Source organism: Triticum urartu, chromosome 3, assembly GCF_003073215.2.
Source record: "Triticum urartu cultivar G1812 chromosome 3, Tu2.1, whole genome shotgun sequence".
NCBI classification, from domain to species: domain Eukaryota; kingdom Viridiplantae; phylum Streptophyta; class Magnoliopsida; order Poales; family Poaceae; genus Triticum; species Triticum urartu.
Window position 1 is genome coordinate 227,748,412 of NC_053024.1, and position 12,033 is coordinate 227,760,444.

Genomic DNA, 12,033 nt, shown 5'->3' on the forward strand with positions numbered 1-12,033 from the left:
AACATAACAGCAGTCTGCCAAAACAGTACATTCTGCAAAGAATGCAAGAGTATCAATGCTTCTTTAACTCCAAAAATTATGAAATTGAACACATTGTATAAAATTTATCAGAGCTTATTGTGCAAAAAGTTTCAACATTTTATCACATTATGAATTTTCTAGGGAATTTCTGCAACAACGATAGCCTTTGTGTTTTGAAACAGCAACTCATAAACTTGCAGGATAACCATGGTAAAGGATATCCTTGACATTTTTATTGAAAATAAACATGCAGAACATTATTCTAAATAACAGAAAGAAAATCGTAACAAAATAAAATGACGCTCCAAGCAAAACACATATCATGTGACAACTAAAAATATAGCTCCAAGTGAGGTTACTGATAATGTTGCAGACGAAAGATGGGATGCCTTCCGGGGCATCCCCAAGCTTAGTTGCTTAGATATTCCAGGAACATTAACTTGGGGTGCCTTGGGAATCCCCAAGCTTAGGGTCTTATTACTCCTTATTATCCTCATATCGATGTCTCACCCAAAACTTGAAAACTTCAATCACACAAAACTTAATGGAACTTCGTGAGATAGGTTAGTATGATAAAGAGCAAACCATTTCACTTTGGTACTGTCAAAGACAAGATTCATAATTGTTTCCACACAATTCCCACTATAGCATATAATTTCCACAATTTATATTGAGCAATATAAGCCATAGAAACTAGAAAACAAGCAAACTATGCATTGAAAACAGAATGTGTCAAAACAGAATACTCTGTAGTAATAAGTACTCCAACCATACTACTGCCACTCCAAAAATTATGAAAAATTGGGACAAGCTGTGAAATTTTTCTATTGATCTTCTGAAAAAAGAATCATCATTTTATCATGCTTATTTTAAAAACTATAATTATTTTCCTGAGCACAAAAGTTTCTGTTTTTCAGCAAGATAAAATCAACTATCACAATAGACCATCCCAAAGGTCATACTTGGCACTTTATTAAGACGAAAGCTACAAAACATGATTGCTACAGTAGACTAATCATGTGAACACATAAAAACATTAAGGGTAAATGTTGGGTTGTCTCCCAACAAGCAATTTTCTTTTATGCCATTTAGCTAGGCATGATGATTTTAATGATGCTCACATAAAAGTAAAGAATTGAAACACAATGGGAGCATCATGAAACACATGGCAAGCACATTTAAGCCTAACCCAATTCCTATGCATAGGGATTTTGTGAGCAAACAATCTATGGGAGCAATAATCAACTACCATAGGAAGGCAAAACAAGCATAACTTCAAGATTTTCAACACATAGATGGGAAACATGATATTTTTGCAATATGTAAAAGCATATGTTCCTCTCTAATAATAATTTTTAGTAGCATAATGAAGAAATTCAACAATATAACCATCACATAAAGCATTCCTTTCATGACACAAAATCATAGAAAACTTATTACTCTCCACATAAGAAAATTTCTTCTCATCAATAGTAGTGGGAGCAAACGCAACAAAATAACTATCATGAGAGTGGAAATTAAAATCATGATGAGAAGTTTCATGGTTATCATTATTATTTATAGCATACATGTCATCACCATAATCATCGTAGATAGCAACTTTGTTATCATAGTCAATTGAAGCCTCATCCAAAATGTTGGATTCATCACTAAATAAAGTCATGACCTCTCCAAATCCACTTTCATCATTATAATCATCATAAATAGGAGGCATGCAATCATTATAACAAATTTGCACATCAAATCTTGGGGCACTAAAAATATCATCTTCATAAAATATAGCATCCCCAAATCCCATTTGAATATCCATTATGGCTTTGCATATCATTAGCATCATGGATATTCAAACAATTCATACTAACAACTATGCAATCATGCTCATCATTTAAATATTTGTGCCAAAAAATTTATTGACTTATTCTTCTAACAATTGAGCACAATTTTTTGATCCATCATTTTCAAGAAAGATATTATAAAGATGATCAATAATATGATGCAACCTCAACTACCATTTTTATGTAGTTTTATTTTATAAACCAAACAAGTGATAAAACAAGAAACAAAAAGATTCGATTGCAAGATCTAAAAATATACCTTCAAGCACACACCTCCCCAGCAACGGTGCCAGAAAAGAGCTTCGTTGACGGGGTGTGAGTGCCGCTTACGTAACCTCCCTGGCAACGACGCCAGAAAATAGCTTGATGTATACCACACAACTTGTTCTTGTAGACTTGTGTTGGGCCTCCAAGCGCATAGTTTTGTAGGACAGTAGCAAATTTCCCTCAAGTGGATGACCTAAGGTTTATCAATCAATGGGAGGCATAGGATGAAGATGGTCTCTCTCAAACAACCCTGCAACCAAATAATAAAAAGTCTCTTGTGTCCCCAACACACTAAATACAATGGTAAATTGTATAGGTGCACTAGTTCGGCGAAGAGATGGTGATAAAAGTGTAGTAATGATAGTAGATATTGATTTTGGAAATAGGAACAATAAAAAACAACAAGGTACCAATTCATAAAGGGGAGCACAAATAGTATTGCAATGCTTGAAAATGAGGCCTAGGGTCCGTACTTTCGCTAGTGCAATCTCTCAACAATGCTTATCTAATTGGATCACATAACCATCCCTCAACGTGCGATGAAGAATCACCCCAAAGTTCTTATCTAGCGGAGAACATAAGAAGAAATTGTTTGTAGCTATTCTTTTTGATCGATCTATCCAAGAGTTCGTACTAAAATAACACCAAGTTATTCTTTTCGATCGATCTTTCAATAGTTCGTACTAAAATAACACTAAGTTATTCTTTGTGATCGATCTATCCAGAGTTCATACTAAAATAATACCAAAGCAAATTCTAATTCATAATACTCAATCCAACACAAACACTAGAAGAAATATGTCAACTCGTGAACCTCACTATTGGCTGTTGAAAGGTCATAGTTTTTCATTTGCGGCCTTTTTGTGACCAAAAACAGAAGGTCAAAAGCTGGCGGTCGTAAACTGAAATTAGCGACCTTTTCTGTGAGAAGGTCATAGACGTTTATGACCAAAACAGAAGGTCGTTGAACCCATGACCTTTTGTTTTGGTCACTGGCTGTCTGCCCAGGCCACGTCGTATCCGACGCGGCAATCTGACGTGGCAAAATTGTGACCAATTGAGAAGGTCGTTGGTAAGATTCGGCCCGGTCGAATTCCATGTTCTACATGGGCCGAGCCCAACAATTCAGCCTTTTTACTGTATATTTTTCTGTTAATTTTCTCTAGATACATGGGCCTGGCCCAACAATTTGGCCTTTTTATTTTCTAGGGCATGGCCTTTCTAGCTCCAAAGTTTTTGACTTTATTTTTTTCAAAAGATAGGCCCACTAGTGAGATGGGACCTAGTTGTCAGGTTCTAATAAGTGGGTCCCAATTGGCACTGTTATATTCTTCATATCTCAATTTTCCAGTAAATAAATAACAATATTTAAATCAGAACAAAGAGAAAACAAAATGCTTCAAACAGAGCATGACTAATCCGGAAAAATATGGTTCACATCATGAATACAATCAAAAAGAGCCAAACTTGGCACATTATTACAATCAAACATGGTTCACATGAGTTTTACAATAAAAAATTGTTCACATCAGGTAACACAGCTATCACAGTATAACTAGCTCCAATGCTTCTCCCAACTTGTTCATCCTGGACCACATGACAAAACATGAATGAATGCCAGCATCTGCAAGTTATCAAGCAAAATGGTTAGAACAAGCAAAATGTGAAATTTTTATCATTGAAGCATAGAAATACATGGTCAACAACATTTCAATGTTTGAAAAATGAACCAGGATTTCAATGTTTGAACAACAAAAAATTGATATAGTAGATCATATGCGGTTTAAATCAACCCCTAATTAAGGAGAGACACGTTGACACATTCAATTGGCAACACCTATAGAAATTGAACCTCATAAACATGCAATGTGGAATTTGTATCTCAAAGAAGTATAGATACTTATCAGGTTTAATTAGCACAGAGAAGCCAAATGCTAGTAACTCATGATTAGTACACAAGACAAGATTCAGCAAGGTAAACAAGAAGGTGGCTACAGTACAAAAGTAAGCTCATCACATAGAATAAATGAGTGGAACCAAAGTACATCCTCTAAATTAGCATGTTCACAAGATTAAAAGTAAGCGCAACATAAGCATATGAGTTTTGTTTGGCACCACCACATCAAACATAGCAACGCCAACGTGAAAAGTTTCAGCATTATTGACATATGTTTCCTCGGAATCATACTACACAGAGAAGGGTTCAGCCTCAATTCTAAACTAGTCTTCCATGGTGGAGTACAAAGTTTAGTGGCTACATAAACAAGAAGCATCAGCTTAAGTTGCAACCCGCAACAGAAACACTAGCAAAAATCGGGCACTTGGGGGTTTGGCAGGAGTACTACCTTGTGGATGTCGCCCATTAAGTGTGAGAGGAACAAGAGCGCTTCCATCAAGTTATCTATAGTATTCCATGCAGAAAAACATGGCATCTTCAGTATGAATTCAATCAACCAAAAGAGATGTGCTGAAGCTCGTATGATCTAACTGAACATTACAATGGTGGGAAGATTTACAAGATGGAGATTGTGATGATGATCCGTAGGTGAGGAGCTGGGAGGTGTAGTGTTGACGGCTCCGGCTATGCGGCAGCCCTTGACGCCCTCCTCGTCCTTGCTGCGAAGGATGGCCGGGACTCGGATGCTGAGCTCCCTGGGCGTCACCTGCTCCCTCTCATTGTAAATTGTTATCAGGTGTGGGCTCCCTGGGCAATTCATGAACGGGAAGTTCTAAAGCTTGACAATCTCGTTGTCCGACAAGTCAATCGTGTCAAACTAGTCCTGTTACCAAAAAAGGAACAAAGATAGTTATAAACACAGCTAGAGAAGGACCTGGAGCAACTACAAACAATTCAAAATGAGATTAAAAAACACTATGATTTCAATTACAAATCAAGCTAAACGGTTTAAATATTAAGCCATCGATAATAGAAAAATCATAAGAGGTGTGTCACTAATTGTAGAGTCCGTACAAGAAAGTACGCTGGTAACACAATAACAAGCCACACATAAAACTGTCATGCCCTGGACAACTACATAGAAGAAAGCAAAAGTACAGAACAGTAAAGGTGCGCTGATCAAGTATAAAAACACCATTCTGAACCGTAACAACAAAATCACCGCTCTTAGGTGGACACTACAAAAAATATGCTCAAACAGTACCCACATCACGCCAGGATGAATTTTCACAATGTCAAGATCAGTATTTCCCACAAAAGTTGATGATGTTCCGGTTCCATATTTTTCTACCAGTATGAAACAAGGTTGAAACAAAGAAGACAAATGCAAAACTAGCCAACTGACAGTACAGATCAAAAGGAAAATAAAACAATGGAACACAAACCCATAAAGCGTCAAGGTTGAATTTACCACTTTGCAGAACCAAACTGCAGGGTTATTCCAGTTCTATACACAAGATTTAACATGTTTTCCTACTAGTATTTACAATGTTTTTATTTCGGTAATTTAGAAAGAGGGGAGGTGGGGCACAAAACTTTGAGGCACTGTTATGAGGTAGTGTCTGATGAAGGTTGCCCTTTGGGGCGGCAGCGGTAGCTCCGCCAAATGTAGCAGCAGCACCTCCGGCTGGCACAACGGCAAATACCGAGAAGAATGTCATGACAAAAGCAACATAGAAGGCTTTTGTGATGGCATACCTGAAAATAGCAGCAGTAGGTCCACGACGGCCCACGGCGCCAGGTTGTTGGCCTCCCCCTCCGTCCTCCAGCTGACGCACCGCAGGTCCACGACAGTCTCTGTGGACGCGGTGGGTGGCGCGCTCAGGTGGCGGGAGGACCAGGGGTGGGCCGACAGCAAGGTTGGTGTAGTGACTGGAGGAAGGGGACAGTGGACGAGGGGGACTTGGATTGGATCTGGAGAGAATGGGGGCGGCGGCTGGAGTGGGAGGGGCTGGTGGGGAGGGTGCGGCATCGCGACAGAGAAGACGGCAAGGAGGAAGGGGAGGGGATCGAGAGGAGCTCTGCCGGATCTGGAAGGGGAGAGGAGAGAGCAAGGGAAAGAAAGGAGGCGGGGGCTGGATGGAAAATGACCACAGGACAGAGCTAGTGTTTCGGGGATGGTGTGGAAGGGCTGAGGACTACTGTTGGATCCCGGATCATCCGACGATGTTTGATGCACGATCCGCATAACACGTCCATGAACCAATTAGATTACAGTACGACATTATAACCATTTAAATTGATCGCGGTTGACTAAAATTAATGTGTTAAAATCGTGTCAGCAATTTTATGACCTGAAAAATTCAAAAAGAAAATGGAAAACTTTCTCATTGTGTCACCAAATGTGAACAAGTTTTCAGGAAAAATAACAAACAAGAAATAAGATAAATATCTTTTAAAATGTGTCTTGAGAAATGAGTTTTTTGGCAAAAAAACATTTTCCATTTTCCGAGTGCCCAAAATGAGTTTTTTTGTGAAGGACCTACCATATATTTGTTGCAAAATTGGACCTAATAAATTTTATAAAATACTAGGCCATATTTAATGCACAATTGACAAAATGGTTGGGTGTCAAAAGTTTTGATCCGCCTCTGGTGAAAAAGACAAATTTCAGTCGATTCAGCTGGAAGCGGGTCAAATTTGAACCGCGGCTGCCTCATAGGTTGCTATTTATTTTTTTCCAAAAATCATTTATAGGTACATAAGTATCTATTTAATCAGAGAAACATCAAAAAATTTCCAAGATTCAACCACTAGCTAGGAACGGTCAAGCCCGCCGTTTTGACCGCATTTTGAAACGGGCATAAAAAATTCAAAAAAATTAATAAATCGGAAAACCTTCGCATTGTGTCATTATATGTGACCAAGTTAGCAGGAAAAATAATAAACTTGTAATACGACGATTATTTAAAAAAAGTGTTCTCAGAAATGAGCTATCATGCGTGAAGATTCATGGCTTTCAAGCCAAATGATCAATCTTATGGCCACATTCATGGCATAGTTTTTTCAAATGATCTCATACTATGCACAAGGGTGCATCTTGGAATTCCAAACAATGTTGCCTAAGGGACTTTTCATTTTCTTTGGACGAAAAATACATTTTCCATTTTCCGAGTGCCCGAAGTGAGTTTTTTTGTGAAGGACCTACCATATATTTGTTGCAAAATTGGACCTAATCAATTTTATAAAATACTAGGACATATTTAATGCACAATTGAAAAAATGGTTGGATGTCAAAAGTTTTGATCCACCTCTGGTGAAAAAGACAAATTCCCGCCGATTCAGTTGGAAGCGGGTCAAATTTGAACTGCAGCTGCCTCATAGTTTGCTATTTATTTTTTCCAAAAATCATTTATAGGTACATAAGTATCTATTTAATCAGATAAACATCAAAAAATTTCCAAGATTCAACCACTAGCTAGGAACGGTCAAGCCCGCCGTTTTGACCGCATTTTGAAACGGGCATAAAGAATTCAAAAAAAAATAAAAAATTGGAAAACGTTCACATTGTGTCATTATATGTGCCCAAATTACTAGGAAAATAATAAACTTGTAATGCGGCAATTATTTTTAAAAAGTGTTCTCATAAATGAGCTATGATGCATGAAGATTCATGGCTTTCGAGCCAAATGATCAGTCTTATGACCACATTCATGGCATAGTTTGTTCAAATGATCTCATATTGTGCACAAGGGTGCATCTGGCAATTCCAAACAATGTTGCCTAAGGGAGTTTTCATTTTCTTTGGACGAAAAATACATTTTCCATTTTCCGAGTGCCCGAAATGAGTTTTTTTGTGAAGGACCTACCATATATTTGTTGCAAAATTGGACCTAACCAATTTTATAAAATACTAGGACATATTTAATTCAAAAATGACAAAATGGTTGGGTGTCAAAAGTTTTGATCCATCTCTGGTGAAAAAGACAAATTCCCAACGATTCAGGTGGAAGCGGGTCAAATATGAACTGCAGTTGCCTCATAGTTTGCTCCTTATTTTTTCCAAAAATCATTTCTAGGTAAATAAGTATCTATTTAATCATAAATACATGGTTTGGTGGCGAGACATCAACGTTTGGACAGTGGCTGACGGCCCCAACTCTAGAGCGCATAAGCTCGCATGCCCGCCGCGTGGTCACCGTGTGACCGTGGCGTTGCCATGCGTTCTGGGCGGCCTAGGCATGTCTAGTGTGTTGGGCACTTCCCATGTAGGTGCTAGGAAGAAAACTACAACATAAGATTCTCATGAGGAGATCGAACTATGCTCAAAGATGAATTAGCAGCCAAGTGTTTGATTAGCAGTACGGGAAATGCACATGGCCAATGGGCGTGAGTTTTGTCTGAGGATGATAATCTACTAAGAAGAATGTCTTCACAAATTTTCAGCTCAAAAGGAGGATCCTAGGTGGTACTTCCTTCACAACGCTTCTAGGTGGACAAAAACTTTGGAAATTCGCCGAGGAAGATTTATTGGGCAAATGGAGCTTAATTTTGTCATGAGGCAATGATTTGGATAGGAAATAGTGCCCAAATATTTTGAGGGCAATCAAGAATATATACATAGCACTTCCTTCACAAAGTGTTTTTCTGAACAACATAGGAAAATGAATATTGTTGAATTATTTTTGAACTAGGCAAGGAAGGGTTTTTACATATTTGACAAAGATATGACCCAAAGAATTTATGAGATTTTTTTGGGAATTTTGGGAATGACAGAAATATAGGTTGCTTCACAACCTAGGGCAAAAACTGACACATGGACATGACACATAGGCAAAATTGACGAGGTGGCACCTAGTCATAGCAACCCACCACCATTTACAAGGTTATGACCATCTATATTGGTCATGATCAGCTAGAAATAAGGCAGTGGACCAGTGCTATATGCTTTATGACCATTTCGTGTCAGGAAATTACGACCTTCTTGACCAAAATGGTCGTTATAGTTTAGGTTTGGAGCCCCCGAACAGCTTTTAACCAATTGGTCTCAAATGGTCATAGATCTATGACCAATTCTTCCAGGGTAACTGACAGAAGGTCACTAGTTGACATATTTCTTGTAGTGAAAGAACCTCAAAGAGTGCCCCAAGATTTCTACTAGAGAAACAAAAGACGATAATGTGCATCAACCCCTATGCATAGATTACCCCGATGTCACCTTGGGAATCCGCGAGTTGAGTGCCAAAACACATATCAAGTGAATCAATATGATACCCCATTGTCACCACGAGTACTCATAGCAAGACATACATCAAGTGCTCTCAAATACATAAAATTATTCAATCCTATAAAACAAAATCGCAAAGGGAAAACTCAATTCATCACAACAAGATAGAGGGGAAAACACCATATGATCTGACTATATGTAACAAAGCCCATGATACATCAAGATCATGCCATCAAGAAACACGAGAGAGAGAGATAGAGAGAGAGAGAGATTAAACACATAGCTACTGGTAGAAACCCTCAGCCCCGAGGGTGGACTACTCCCTCATCATCATGGTGGCCGCCGGGATGATCAAGATGGCCATCGGTAATGATTTCCCCTTCTAGCAGAGTGCCGGGATGGGGTCTAGATTAGTTTTTGGTGGCTAAAGAGCCTTGCGGCAGCGGAACTTCTGATTTAGGGTTACCCCCGAGGGTTTTGAAATATTTGGCAATTTATGGGGCAAAGAGGGGGTGCAGGAGGCCACCGAGGTGGGCACATCCGACCTGGGCACGCCTGGGCCCCCACGCGTGCCCTGGTGGGTTGTGGCCCCCACGGGGCACCCCCCAGGTGCTTCTCTGGCCCATTGGATGTCTTCTAGTCCATAAAAATCCAGAAAAAGCTTCCGGTGTTTGGTCTATGTTTGATATTGATTTCATGCGATGTAAAAAACAAGCAATAAACAACAACTGGCACAGGGCACCGGGTCAATAGGTTAGTCTCAAAAAGTGGTATAAAGTTGCTATAAAATGATTGTAAAACATCCAAGAATGATAATATATCAGCATGAATACTTCATAAATTATAGATACGTTGGAGATGTATCATCTTCCAGGCTCGTCACGACTTGAGTGAAGAAGTGGAGGTGGCCGACGTCATCATCTTCATGCGGGTGGGAGATGCTCTCTTCGCAGATGGTGCCTAAGGCCTGGTTGGCCTTGGTCCTGAGGTCCTTGAGCATCGAGGAACGCTCGCGCCGCATCATCCAATGGTGGTATGCTTCATTTGTGGCCTTCTTCACGAGAGACATGACGCCCTCAACCTGCTGCTACACCAAGGACAATTCGGATTGGGTGGAAGCCAAGTCGGCTTGGGCGGAGGCCTGAGCCTCCTTGGCGGCCCTCCCCCGTTGCTCCGCTGCGGCCAGCTTCTCCCTGGGGGCGATGGTCCTGCCCTCAAGCTCGACCTGCTGCTGCTGGAATAGGGTCTCCCAGAGCCTTAACTCCCGGTCCTGCTCGTCAGCACCAGCCACGCGAATCTTCGCCACCCTTTGGTCAACCTCCTGCTGGATCCTGGCTTGTCGAGCGGCAACGACGTCCTCAACCGCGACCGCCTGGCGCTCCCTCACCTCTAGCTGCTCGAGCTCCAGGCTGTGCTCCAAGACCTCAATCGCCAGCACGTCCTCGCGCGCCCGGACCTCCTTCTTATTGGAGGGGGCTCGCTTGGCGGTGCCACCAGGGCGGCCCTGCACGCCTATACTTGCCAATCAAGGGCGGCATTTGAAGCTCAAAGCTCCTGATACGTCTCCAACGTATCTATAATTTTTGATTGTTTCATGCTATTATATTATAAATCGTGGATGTTTTATATGCATTTATATGCTATTTTATATGATTTTTGGGACTAACCTGTTAACCTAGAGCCCAGTGCCAGTTTTTATTTTTTTTCCTTGTTTTTGAGTATCGCAGAAAAGGAAAACCAAATGGAGTTCAATTGACCTAAAATTTCACGGAGATTATTTTTGGACCAGAAGAAGCCCACGGAGTATCGGAGATGGGCCAGAAGAGTCTCGAGGCAGCCACGAGGGTGGGGGCGTGCCCCCTACCTCGTGGCCGCCTCGGAGACCACCCATGACTTGTTCCCGATGCCAACATCTCTTATATATACACCCAAACTTCCAGAACATAACTTAGATTAGGAGTTCCGCCGCCGCAAGCCTCAGTAGCCGCCGAAAACCAATCTAGACCCATTCCGGCACCTTGCCGGAGGGGGGAAATCCACCACCGATGGCCATCTTCATCATCCCGGCGCTCTCCATGACGAGGATGGAGTAGTTCACCATCGGGGCTAAGGGTATGTACCAGTAGCTATGTGTTTGATCTCTCTCTTTCTCGTGTTCTTGATTCGGCACGATCTTGATGTATCGCGAGCTTTGCTATTATAGTTGGATCTTATGATGTTTCTCCCCCTCTACTCTCTTGTGATGGATTGCGTTTTCCCTTTGAAGTTATCTTATCGGATTGAGTCTTTAAAGATTTGAGAACACTTGATGTATGTCTTGCATGTGCTTATCTGTGGTGACAATGGGATATTCACGTGATCCACTTGATGTATGTTTTGGTGATCAACTTGCGAGTGCCGTGACCTTGTGAACTTATGCATAGGGGTTGGCACACGTTTTCGTCTTGACTCTCCAGTTGAAACTTTGGGGCACTCTTTGAAGTTCTTTCTGTTGGTTGAATAGATGAATATGAGATTGTGTGATGCATATCGTATAATCATACCCACGGATACTTGAGGTGACATTAGGGTTTTGGTTGATTTGTGTCTTAAGGTGTTATTCTAGTACAAACTCTAGGATAGATCGAACGGAAATAATAGCTTAGTGTTATTTTACTACGGACTCTTGAATAGATCAATCAGAAAGAATAACTTTGAGGTGGTTTCGTACCCTACAATAATCTCTTCGTTTGTTCCCCGCTATTAGTGACTTTGGAGTGACTCTTTGTTGTAGGTTGAGGGATAGT

The 12,033-nt window shown here is 40.6% G+C and overlaps 1 pseudogene; it reads right to left on the reverse strand.

Moving 5' to 3' along the window:
• Positions 1 to 3,705: 3,705 nt before the first annotated feature.
• LOC125546793 lies at positions 3,706 to 10,316 on the reverse strand (annotated as a pseudogene).
• Positions 10,317 to 12,033: the final 1,717 nt, after the last annotated feature.